This window comes from Gossypium hirsutum, chromosome D09, assembly GCF_007990345.1.
Source record: "Gossypium hirsutum isolate 1008001.06 chromosome D09, Gossypium_hirsutum_v2.1, whole genome shotgun sequence".
Classification (NCBI taxonomy): Eukaryota; Viridiplantae; Streptophyta; class Magnoliopsida; order Malvales; family Malvaceae; genus Gossypium; species Gossypium hirsutum.
In genome coordinates, this window is record NC_053445.1 from 18,901,443 (window position 1) to 18,915,229 (window position 13,787).

A 13,787-nucleotide genomic window follows, 5' to 3' on the forward strand; every position below is an offset into this window, starting at 1 on the left:
TACAGACCGATGATCAGTTTGAGCGAGTGATACAAGTACTTAAAGATATGCTCCGTTGTTGTATTTTAGAGTTCGAGGGTAGCTAGGAGAAATTTATTCCGTTGGTTGAGTTTGCATAAAATAATAGTTATCATGTGAGTATTAAAATGGCGCCGTATGAAGCTTTGTATGGTCGAAAATATAGAACTCCATTATACTGGACTGGGTGAGAAAAACCTATTTGGTGTTGATTTGATTCAAGAAACTAAAGAAAAAGTCAATGTAATTCGTGATTGTTTGATAGCTGCTTTTGAGTGTCATAAATCATATTCGGATTTGAAAAGAAAAAACATTGAATTTCAAGTCAGCGACAGAGTGTTCTTAAAAGTATCGCTTTGGAGAACAGTTTTCCATTTTGGTCAAAAAGGAAAGCTTAGTCCACGATTCATCGGGTCGTATGAGATTACCGAAAGAATTGGGTTAGTAGCTTACCGTTTAGATTTACCATCTAAGTTGGATAAAATACACAACGTATTGCACGTGTCGATGTTACGGAAGTATCGATCAGACCCTTCACATGTGATTTCACCTGTTGATGTTGAGATTCTGCCAGATATGTCATACAGTGAAGAATCAATTAGAATTTTAGCTCAAAAAGTTAAATAGTTAGGGAATAAACTTATTGCTTTAGTTAAAGTTCTTTGGAAATGTCATGGATTCGTGAAAGCTACTTGGGAGCCAGAAGAAGCTATGAAATTGCAATACCCAAACTTATTTTCTGGTAAGTTTTTCGGGGATGAAAATTCCTTTAGGGGGAGAGTTGTAACAGCCCATTTTTAGTGGTGTTAGAAACATTGGTCTTGGGACCATAATTCTGATGAGTGAGTTATTATTTTAATATTTATTTAAATTCTATGAGATTATATTAGGGTCATATTAAAGTTTCGTAAAAAAATTTTGAAATTTAAATGGTTAATTAGGTAAAAAGGACTAAATCGTAAATGTTGCAAAAGTGGGTTTCTATTAGTTAAAAGGGCTAAATGGCTATGGAAAGGACTTTAATGTACTTAGATGGTAAATATACCATAATTAAGTTAGTAGATAGTTATTGACAAGGTTTAATTGAAATTTTTAATTAATGGTATGGGTAAAATTGTAAAATAGTAAATAAACATAAACTTAATTAAGTGAAAATCATCTTCTTCTTCATTTTTGTTGGTTCAAAACTAAAATCTCCATTTTTGAGAGGAAGAAATATTCGGCCAAGCTCCTTTTGATGCATGGTCGGTGATTTTGATCTCGTTTTTCATGATTTTTGTGTTTTTGAACTCATTTTAGTTTAATCTAGCTAGCCTGGGGATTAATTTGCAAAAATGTTAAAGTTTCGGGGACTAGTCATGGTTGAGCTTTAATATGTTTTGAAGTTATTTGATAGATTATTAATCTTGGTTGTTAAACAAACTTGTTTTGTTAAGTGATTTTTGATGAATTTTGAAATACGGATTAATTTGTTTAAAGTGTAAATCCATGGGTTTTGTTGTGAATTGTTGGTAATTATGGGTTGTTCCTAGGTCCCTTGTAGCATTGGTTAATATGAATTTAGGTTAAAATGATTAATATTCAAGTTATGAGCTTAAAGACTAAATTATATAATGTTAAAATATTAGGGGTAATTTCATAATTGTTCATAAATATGAATTATTGATTGAGCTGAATACTTAAAGTACTTAATTGAATGAAATTATTTATTTAGATCAAGATAAACAACAACTGAATTTAAATCGAGGAAAGGCGAAAGCTTCTGATTAGTTTCAAATTCTACTTCTGTAACCATAGTTATTGCGGTAAGTTCGTATGAATCATAATCATATTAATGGTAGCTAAATTGAATATTTACTATATTGTGTTAATATAAACGGACTTGAAAATGCTTATGTATCGATGTTTTGAGTAATTGACAGATAACGAATCCCGTTTGAACCTTAATAATTTTTAGGATATGAATGTCATGTCATTAGGGATTTCATGTTTTGGGTACTGGTCTTAAATGTCCTACGATGGCTGAGGCCCTGTAGTTGTTGCGGATTCTCCATAGTTTGTGTGAGCAGCATCGTGTAGCTAACATTTTGACCCACAACTCATGTGAGCAGGCCCATTTTACAGCTCATGTGAGCACTATTAAAAAGGAAAGGTTACGGTTATATAGAAAGGCACACTACGTGTGAGCATTCCTGAGTATCTGATGTAATTCTAGATGGTTCAATCGGTAAGTAAAGGAAATGGCATGGTAAGTATAAAATTGAAATGGTTCATGAGCTTATGAAAAGGTTGATGAGTTAAATGATGTGTATATGAAATCTACTTACTATATGATTGTACTCATATGTGTCATGGATGAACCTACTAACTTGTGAGTTTGATTGTGCTTGTAGAGACTTTTATTAAGCTTATGATCTTGGTAGTGATATTATGCTTATTCTATAGTTTGTGCTAAAGAAATGTTAAGTTATGTTTGAGTTTATATGAGCTTACTAAACACTAGTTTCTTACGTAGTTACTTTCTTTTGTTTCGTAGATTGTCAGAACTTCGACTAGTTGGAAGCTTATCGGAGATCTATCACACTATCAAACAACCATTTCGGTAGGTTTTGAGTATTTTGGCCAAGGTTATAAATGGCATGTATAGGACCTTTTGTAATGGTAGTTCATGAATGTGTTAATGGTTGATTTGGTATGTATATGTTTTTCAAGTTTAAGTTTGGTTTGATGGACTTTTAATGCCATGGCAAGTTAAGTCATTTTTGGCACTTTTATGTAATTGAAATACATGATCCTTGTTGGTATGCTTGTGATGATATGTAAATGGTTATATGTGATGTTACTTGGTAGTTAAAGAAACTAGGTTCTATGCTTGAAATGTAGCTATATTGCTTTGATTTGATCATTGATATTTTGATATGAATGTGGTGCCTTTTAATGGCATATTGGTTAGATGAAATAGGATGTCAAAATGGTATGTGTATAAGTGTTTGAATGATGCTTAGGTTTATTGAATGTTTGCACAAATGGAATGGTTGGATAGGTATGCTTTGGCCTTGAAATGGATTGAATTAGGGTCAAATTATGGAGCACACGGCTTGGGACATGGCTGTCACACGATTGTGTGTCACTTGTAAATTGTTAGTGTATCAAGTCAGTGTGTTACACAGGCTAGCACACGACCTGCGACACAACTGTATGTCACAAGTCGGAGAGTTACACGGTCTGGCACACGGCCCGTGACAACGCCGTGTGACCTAACTCAGTGAGTTACACGGGCTGGAACACGGCCGTGTGTCCCTTTATTGATTGTTACACGGCCTGGCCACACAGCTAAGTGACCCCTATTTTCAAATTTTGTAACTTTTCTCATATCTTCTGAATTGTTTCAAATTAGTCCCAAATTGCTTCTAAACTATTTTTAGGGCCTTGAAAGCTCGAGTTAAGGCCTAAATGTATATGTTCGATAAATTTTTAATGAGATTTATTTAATTAATGTTAAATGATTCGATTGAGATGGTTTGATGTTAAATGTTATTCTGATTGTTCGGTGATTCTCTGTAACCCTAATTCGGCGATGGAGACGGGTTAGGGGTGTTACATAAACTACCATCCTCATATGCGCATTCAACCCATTATAGAATATCTCCATCTGAGTCCAGTGTTGAAATCTATGTATCAAACATTTCCTAATTAAGTCTTTAAATCGTTTCCAAGCTTCATATAGTGTTTTATCCTTTGATTGTCAAAAAGATGTGATGTCATTTCTAAGCTTGGCATTCATATTTGGTGGATTATACCGTATCAAAAACATTTGGCAAAGATCATTCCATGATACCACTGTTCCAGACGGTAAAGCATTCAACCATGCTCTCGTACGACCTCTTAAAGAATATGGAAATAGTTTAAGTCGCAGAGCATCTTCAAGGACACCCTGTTGTCTAAACTAGTCAAAGACTTCTAGAAAGAGTGTTAAATGCAGTCTTGGATCTTCAGTAGTAATCCACTAACTTGTCATACTGTTTGTAATATCAAAAACATTATCGATTTCAGCTCGAATTGCTAAGCTTGAATTTGTGGTGTGACTATCCCTAGATTCAGATCATCCAAAATTGGCACATGCTCTCAGATTGGTTTGTCTCGGTCATTTATCACCCTACGAACAGAAGGATTAGCGTATTAACTGTTCAGATTATCATTCGGACTAGGTATCACCCTACGGACAGGAGGATTAACATCCTGACCATTCGGATTATCATTTAGACTAGAATAATTCCCATTCCTAGCCATTTTTTGCAGTTCGTTCCACCTTTTTCGTAAAGTTCTTTAAATTTTTGTGTAAAAATGATGTTTTTTGTTAGCAGGAATGCCTCTTCTCATGCACTGATGGCAAACCTGTAGAAATTAAATTAAACTAGGTTAAATAAAACTAATGGAATTAATTAAAATAACCATACCAAATTACACCAATTTGTCGATCCTCGGCAACAATGCCAAAAACTTGTCGTGTGTGAATATGATATGCGAATTGAGAAGTATAAACATTGGATCAAGTAATAAAGTGATAAGTAAGATCGTCTCCACAAGGGATCAGATTAGGTATAAAAGTGATCAAGTTATTATAATGAATTATGATTATTGATATGACAAACAAAGATAAGTATGCAGTAGACTTTAGAGGAATAATAAGGTGTGTTAAATGTGTACTGCCTAATACTGGAAAATGCTCAAGCAAAGCAGGAGTAAAAATGCAATGGAAATTACGAGAATAACTACGTGAATAATGTGTAACGAACAAGTAAAAAAATAAATATGTTATGGCAAGAAGCTATGGCAAAGGATAGAGGATATACGATGTTTATTTGAAAGGTCAGGATTACTAAGAATATACCTTTCCTATCAATAATGCCTCAATGAAATCATACTCAATCTACTGCTTGGAAGAATTCTAAAGTGGTCTGCTTCTTTCGAGAGCAAAACCTCAAGTTACCTTGCCTCAAGTGATATATGTCTACACGCCTTAAGCGTGGTAACCTGCACTGTTTTGTTTTTTTTTCCATATGAACGTTTCTCTATGTCTAGAGTCGACTACAAGTATCGGTCGAGTACTTGCTCATATCATTCAATTTTAGTCAAACTAATCCAACCTTTTTAGAATTAGATTAGTTTATGGGCATGTTGCACAGTTGTCTATGTCTAGGGGCTGCACGCATACAATTCAAAAATTAAAAAAATTAAATGAAACAGTAAATTAATTTAGATCTATGCTTCAACCATTAAAGAAAGTAAAGGTTTCATCATGTAATCCCAACCCTGTGAGTTTTAGTTCATGGGCTAGCAAGTAAAATTCAAAACCAAAATATCATCCAACATCATTTTAATCAAATTAATTCATGGGAGAAAAAATTAAGAAAGAATGGAAGAACTTTGGGAAAATGGCTTCTGCCAAACCAATCCATAATCCAACAGCATAGTTTGTTGTGGTGGCTGAGAGGGATTGCCTTTGGTTTACTCTTTACGTCTCTACTCAGCCGCTACCATCTATTTTTGCTTACCGATTTCCCTTCCTTAGATTTTCCTTCTTTGGCTTTTTTGTAAGCTTTTCTTCCTAGGGTAAATCCAATAGCCCACGATATCTTCTCTTCTTTTTTAGATAGATTTTTCTGGTACAAGTAGAGTTAGGCTGAGACTAGTATGTGTTGAGTGTTGACTTGGTCATCTTCCTAGAACTGCCACGGCATAGAAGGTGGCAAACTGTTCAACCTTTTACCTCGACAAACCTTCATTCCTTTATTTCTTTCTTTACATCATGCAGCTGCCAAATCACCAAACACAACCCTTCCACACACAATTAAAAGTACCTAAAATTTAAAAATAGTCCAAGCTCCTAATGCAATGATAAAAATACTAATGAAATGTCCTAAAATGCCACTAAATGTACCCAAGTATAAGAAATTAGCCAGGTCTAAAGACATGAAATATAATTATTTTCAAGAGTTATCACTCATCCATACATGTATTTGAAGGTTCAATGGATGAAACAAATAGCCATTTACACCTCCCTTGGTCGATGCATGAACCTAGTTGAACAGTGATTTTCTTCCTAGGTCATTGAATCGTCCTTAAATCTTCCCAATGCATGCACCTTCATTTACTAGTTCCATTCCATGCGTTTAGACATGCATGTATCCCTCTAAGCTATTGATTTGGCTAGGAATACGAAGGGTCACCAAGCTTGCATTTTACCTAGTTGATGTTTCCATTTGTAGCTGAATAGTCCCTTGTACCTTACAAGAATGTATGGCTGGCCATGTACCTAATAAACAAGATATAAATAAAATAAAAATGAAGCATAAAACCATTAATAAAACTTAAGTAACATAGACATATAAGTAGCACACAAAATCAATATAAGTAACACAAACATAATTAATCATATAATAGAAACTAAGCTAAGATGTGAACATAAAATTCAATACTTAAGAAAGTCTTAATAATGAAATAGATAAAGAAGTAAACTAAGTAATCCATAATGGCCAAATAGACAATCCAATCCCAATTGAACATTCATTCGATCACTTGAATAACATGAATCATCCTTGAACTTGGGCATCTTAGATTTTTTCCCAAAGATTTAAACAGACCAAGTATGCTTCACTCGACCCTTTTCCTTGATCTCAGCCCAATCAAATTCTTGTAGATAGGTCAAGGCATTTGTGGACACACCTTGTAAAGTTGGCCCGATCACTTTCAATTTCTTAATTTTACCATTTGGACATGACCCAATTAGATAAATCCCTAGCAATCTTGACCCAAATGTATCCTTGGTCACGTTCTTGCTTCTTGGCCAATGTAACGTCCTCAAAATCACATTATTTCCTCTCTTTTTGTTTAATTTCATGTCAAATTTTGGAAACAATTTAGTTTATCATTATTGAAATCCAAGTTCACCATCGCAAATGCATTTTCTTCCTTGAGTTTTAATATATTCTTTCAGCCTCAACTAGAATTTTTTCTCAATTAAACTTTCCAAAAGATGCATTTTTCAACACATGGCTATCCATAAAAAGTCCTAATATACCAATATGATTCTAGTTAGTTAAATGATACAAGCTTTGTTTCAAATTTCCAAGTCTTTCATGCTTAGACCACCTTCAGACTTTGGAGTGCTAATTTAATCCAAATAACATTTTCTCTATAGGTAGAAAAATTGCCTACACCACTAACATAGACTTCATTTTTAGAAGAATTAAGTTGAAGAATCAAATGAAAGTAAATGTGAAACAAAATTTTCCAATTTTCAACAACTAAATCATCATTACCCTTACAAAAAATCAAAAGCATCATCTACATATCATATATTACTTGAATGAATTCTATGAAACTTGGGTTAGAAACCAAAGACACCAATCCTAGAAGCCACATTTATAATTTTTGAGAGGATGTACATTGAGATAGCAAAAAGGATCACCTTACCTTACTCTCTTAGTTCCTTTGAAGCATTCGACTAAGCCCTCATTCAATGTAATAGGGAACCATGGGGTAGTAACACAGATCCTAATCCAATTGATGATTTCCAACTACTAATACCCCATAGGCTGAGGAGCAAAAGGAGGAATCTGCCTGATGAGGGGCTCGCGTTTGATTAGCTAGTTGCTGAGGTAATAGTTTACCAAGGCAATGATCAATAATTGGTCCAAGATGATCGGCCAAACTAGGACTGAGACACAGGCCAAACTCCTACGGGAGGCAGCAGTAGGGAATTTTCTACAATGGGCGAAAGCCTGACGGAGCAATGCCGCGTGGAGGTAGAAGGCTCACGGGTCGTGAACTTTTTTTCTTGAAGAAGAAGTAATGACGGTATCTAGGGGAATAAGCATCGACTAAATCTATGCCAACAGCTATGGTAATACAGAGGATGCAAGCGTTATCTAGAATGATTGGGCGTAAAGAGTCTGTAGGTAGCTTTTTAAGTCCGCTGTCAAATCCCAGGGCTCAGCCCTGGACAGGTGGTGAAAACTACCAACCTGGAGTATGGTAGAGGTAGAGGGAATTTCCCGTGGAGTGGTGAAATGCGTAGAGATTAGAAAGAACACCAATGGCGAAAGCACTCTGCTGAGTCGACACTAATACTTAGAGACGAAAGCTAGGGGCGCGAATGGGATTAGATACCCTAGTAGTCCTAGCTGTAAATGATGTATACTAGGCACTGTGGATATTGACCTGTGCAGTGTTGTAGCTAACGCGTTAAGTATCTCACCTGGGGAGTACGTTCGTAAGAATGAAACTCAAAGGAATTGATAGGGGCTCGCACAAGCGGCGGAGCATGTGGTTTAATTCGTTGCAAAGTGAAGAACTTTACCATCTTGTATATCTAAATAAAAACATATCTATAAAAATTATAGATAATAGAATAGGCTCAATCCTTTTAGTAAAAGATTGGGTCGAGTTTAATTGTAATTCAACAAACAGACAATAAATATTGGATTACAAAGTTTCCCTTGCTTCGAATACAAATTTGATTTATCAAGCTGGTTTATCTAATTTATCCATTATGTCAAATTCAAATTTGATCCCCTTCCATGCTTCACAAGCAACAGCTAGTTCAAGACTCTATTTGCTAGCCTCGCGAATAATTTCATTACCCTCGTGAGCGCTTGGAGAACATTCAAAAATAAATGCCCAGCTTAATGAGTCAAATGCTTTCTTCAAATCAACCTTTAATGCACATATTGGAGAAGAAGATCCCCTCCTATACTCTTTAACCAGCTCATGCGCTAAAACAACACAAGTAAAGAAATTATCATTTTTTTTTTACTTTTTAAGGGTTATTCTAACATGTAGATTTTAATAACACAAGTAAAGCTTAAATAAATTACATGCATCAATTTTTTTTGGAACATTTTCAAATATTTATAGTGTTCCAATAACTATAAATGAAAGAGTGTAATATCTTTTGGTTATTGATCAAGAGTTATATCACTTGATTTTTGACAATGAATTATAACTATACAAACAATATTTCTTGAATAGTTATGACATATTAGTTGAATAACATGTCTTTTTTAAAGACGTGATTATTCAGAAAAGACACCTACTGAAACTTATGTCTCTATGAAGAGACATGAGAGTTCGTATGAATAGGAGTGGGATTTCATTTTGAATATATACCAAAAAATTCTCAAAAGTTCTTTTTGTCCTTCCTCCATATTCTACTATTATGAGATTGTTCTGTAAAGAATTACTACGAAATTTCTTTTTAGAAATTGATTTTATTGTTATACTCTACTTAATGCTTAGTGGACTATTTTCGTCAATGCAAAACATAAAATAGTCACTAGGCTTCATTGTATCCTTGAGGTTCATTTGCTTGAAACACATCTGCATATCAAGTATAGGTGGGGTGAATAGAACCTTAAAGATAGTAGTTTGACACACACGCCTTGGAGCCTTGTCCTATTGCTCCATTTTTTCTATTTTAGTTCTTGTTCATGTTCTATTTGTGGGTTCGAGATTTTCCTCACCGAAGTTCTACGGTAACAATTTTAAGGTTTTATTCATTTTCATGATGGTTACTACAACATTAAAATTGGAATACTAAGGGAGTTGGATTCCAACTTGATCAAGCTTGATGGGTTTGATGGTGACAATTTCCGATGATTGTAGAAAAAAATGCACTTCTTACTATAAACTTTGAAGATTACTTATGTTTTGGATACTCAAAAATCGGATGAGAACGAAAAAAAATCTATTTCCACAACCTAAGTAAGGAAAAAATGGGACAATGTTGATTACAAGTGTATAGATCACATATTGAATGGTTTATCTGATGGTTTGTTTGACACCTACAAAAATGAGGTCACCGCTGAGGAACTATGGGACAAATTGGAGACAAGATACATTACTGAAGATGCTACAAGTGAGGAATTTCTTGTTAGTTGTTTCTATAATTATCAAATGATTGATGGCCATTCTGTTATGGAGTAATTTCGTGATATTGAAAAAATGTTAAGTCAATTTAAGCAATATGATGTGAAAATCGATGAATGATTTTTGTATTCTCCATTATAGACAAACTTCTTAATCTTGGAAAGACTTTACAAGAAGTATAAAACATAAGAAAGATGAAATATCTCTTGAGGCTTTGGCAAATCATCTTCATATTGAAGAATATCGAAAGCAAGATCAGAACCTAGATTCTAAAAATGTCAAAGTACATGTTACAAAGGAAGTACAAACTACTAAACCATCAAAGAGAAAGTTCAAACAAATAGTTAGAGAGCCTAAGTTCAAAAAGAAACAAAAGGGCTCATGCTACCATTCTGGTAAGTTGGGACATTTCAAGAATTAATGTCAATTTTAAAAAAAGAAATTTTCTTTTGAGCTTGATAATAACAAAAATTTTGTTTCTATGATTTCTAAAATAATATCGCACAAGATGGTCATGAATAATGGATTGATACTAGAGCAACCAAACATGTATGTAAAGACAAATGCATGTTCACAAAGTTCACACAATGTAAATATGACACTGACTTGTTAGGTAATTTTTCCACCACACCTATCAAAGGCAAAGGGTCTGTTGAAATAGAATAAACTTTTGGAAAGGTTTTAACCTTGAAAGATGTATATTATGTAGCAAAATTTAGGAAAAATTTAGTGTCTGAAAGTCAGTTGAATAAGTTTGGTTTCAAACTTATTTTTGAGGCAAATAACTTTATATTGTCAAAGGGAGGAATTTTTGTAGGGAAAGTTTATATGTATGAGGGTATGTTCAAACTCAATATTATTAATAAGAATAAAGATATTGTTTCTGCTTATATGGTTGAATCTTATTGTTTATGGCATTATAAATTAAGTCATTTGAATTATAGAAAATTGAATGACATCCATAAGTTAGATTTATTTTTTGTTTTTAATAGTAATATTGAAAATGCAATACATGTATGTTGACAAAAATTACTAGAAACCTTTTCCTTAAGGTTAACAGGAAAACAAGAATGATTGGTTTATACATATAGATTTATGTTAAAATGAAAGAGATATTTTGCTACTTTTATTGATGATTTTTTTTAGATATTGCTATGAATATTAATTGCATTCAAAAGATGAAGTGCTTAATAAATTTAAAGTTTACAAATTTAAAGTTGAACTTCAGTGTGAATCACTTATCAAGTGCTTAAGATTAGATAGATGTAGAGAATACTATAACCCAAGTTAATTTGAATCCATTAAGGTTATCCATCAAGTTTCAGTCCTTTACACACCATAACAAAATGGTGTCGTTGTAACACCCCTCGCCTGACCTAGTCACCGGATTCGAGCTACAGGATGCCACATTCATTGTCGAAGAAAAACCATCAAATTCATAGTAAAAAAATTCATTTATATATTCTAATATGAGTTAATTACATTCAAATTATGTTAAATAATCAAATCTAAGCCTCAATCAAGCTTATGAAAGCTCTTTTGATGACCCGTTCATGAAATAGGATCAAATAGGGCTGACTTTGTGATGTCACTTCCTCCACATCATCATGTTGTCAAAATAGTATGTCACATTGTGACCTCACGCCACTGAATGTCGCAACATGGCTCACTATTTTGGTCGATGGTGTAACGAGATGAGTTGCTCGTTGAGACATGAACTCTATTTTTGGTAAATTTTGAGTCACTTGGTACCTATTTCAATTTTTCAAACAAACCAACCAATTTGGACACCAAAAACGAAACTCAATGGCGTCAATACATACTAAAACATACTAAAACAAGCCATTCAATCACTTATAATCAAACAAGTTCAATATAGGCTCAACTTGATTCAAAACATTCAATACAAAACACCTAATCATATATCAATCCAAACTAATCAAATTAGCATTCATTTGTCAATTCTCATTCATGCCACAACATCTTATAACATACCATTTTCAAACATCATGGCTGTAACACCCCGTACCCGAGTCCGTCACCGGAGTCGGACACGAGGGGTTTGCAGACTTAAATCACTTCTTTGCACAATCCATTTTAAATTTTCCAGGCAAGCTGGCTAACTGCGTCACTGTCACCTTAAAAATCATATCTTAATCTAGCAACTAAAAACATGCATGAATCTCATGGCACAACCTCAAACATACCTTAATCTAGATACAAGTATGGCCAAACCTCTTCCTAATCCTCTTCCAAACCAAACATGAAGCAAGAATTCCTTCCTCATTCCTTAGAATTTTCGGGCAAAAGAAATGAATTCCTCCTTCCTTAGAATTTTCGGCCAAAAGAAATGAAAAAGGATGAACAATTTTTTTTTTCTTTTCTTTAACTCACGGCAATAGGGGGGAACACTCACACACATTCTTTCTTTTTTTTTTCCCATTTCTTTATTACCCATACTCCTTATTTTATTTTTCCTAACATACCTCACTAACATAACATGTTTGTGACATGTTTCCACTCATAGCATGGCCGGCCACTACTAATTAGGGGGGGAAATTTGACATGCAAGTCCTCCCTTTTTATTACATGCACTATTAGATCCTTATAGATTAGCCTATCACATTTCAAAAGTGTCACACAAATCCTACTAACTGAATTCACATACAATCGACTAAATCGAAGCTTGAAATTTTCACACATTCATAATTACATATTCTAGACAATAAATATCACATTCAAACATTTCGGTGACTCGGTTTAGCGGTCCCGAAACCACTTCCCAACTAGGGTCAATTTTGGGCTATCACAACTCTCCCCCACTTAAGAAATTTTTGTCCCCAAAAATCTTACCGGTAAATAAGTTTGGGTATCGTTCTTTCATGGCATTCTCGGTTTCCCAAGTAGCTTCTTCGACTCCGTGTTTGAGCCATAACACCTTTACTAACGGAACCCTTTTGTTTCGCAACTCTTTCACTTCACGAGCTAGGATACGAATCGGTTCTTCTTCATAACTCAAGTCAGATTGAATTTCAACTTCTGATGGATTAATCACGTGTGACGGATCGGATCTATAACGTCGAAGCATCGAAACATGAAAGACGTCGTGAATCTTTTCAAGTTCAGGGGGCAAAATCAATCTATACGCAACTGGACTAACTCGTTCGGAGATTTCGTACGGCCCAATGAATCTCGGACTCAACTTGCCCTTACGGCCAAATCTGAGTACCTTTTTCCAAGGCGAAACTTTAAGAAACACTTTATCTCCCACCTGATATTCAATGTGTTTTCGTTTCAAATCCGCATACGATTTCTGACTATCTGTGGCTGCCTTCAGACTTTCACGGATTACCTTTACTTTCTGTTCGGCATCTTTAATCAAATCAACTCTGAAAATTTTACTTTCACCGAGCTCGGTCCAAAACAATGGTGTACGGCATTTACGACCGTACAAAGCCTCGTAAGGTGCCATCTTAATACTTGATTGAAAACTATTGTTGTAAGCGAATTCAATCAAAGGTAAATACCGTTCCTATGAACTACTGAACTCGAGGATGCAACATCTCAACATATCCTCAAGTATTTGAATTATCCGCTCGGATTGACCATCGGTTTGGGGGTGAAAAGCAGTGCTAAAATGCAGCTTGGTACCCAAAGCTTCTTGCAATTTCTTCCAAAATCGTGAGGTGAATCTCGGATCTCTATCCGACACGATAGAAATAGGTACCCCGTGTAATCTCACAATCTGAGAAACGTACAATTCAGCTAGTTTATCCAATGAAAAATCCGTACGCACGGGGATAAAGTGAGCCGACTTAGTCAGTCTATCAACAACAACC

General features: G+C 34.6%; 1 non-coding gene across 1 annotated transcript; it reads left to right on the forward strand.

The window, feature by feature from the left end:
- Positions 1-3,686: 3,686 nt before the first annotated feature.
- Positions 3,687-3,793, forward strand: LOC121221503 (small nucleolar RNA R71). The gene has a single exon (XR_005918895.1). It is a non-coding gene; the product is annotated as a small nucleolar RNA R71 (small nucleolar RNA).
- Positions 3,794-13,787: the final 9,994 nt, after the last annotated feature.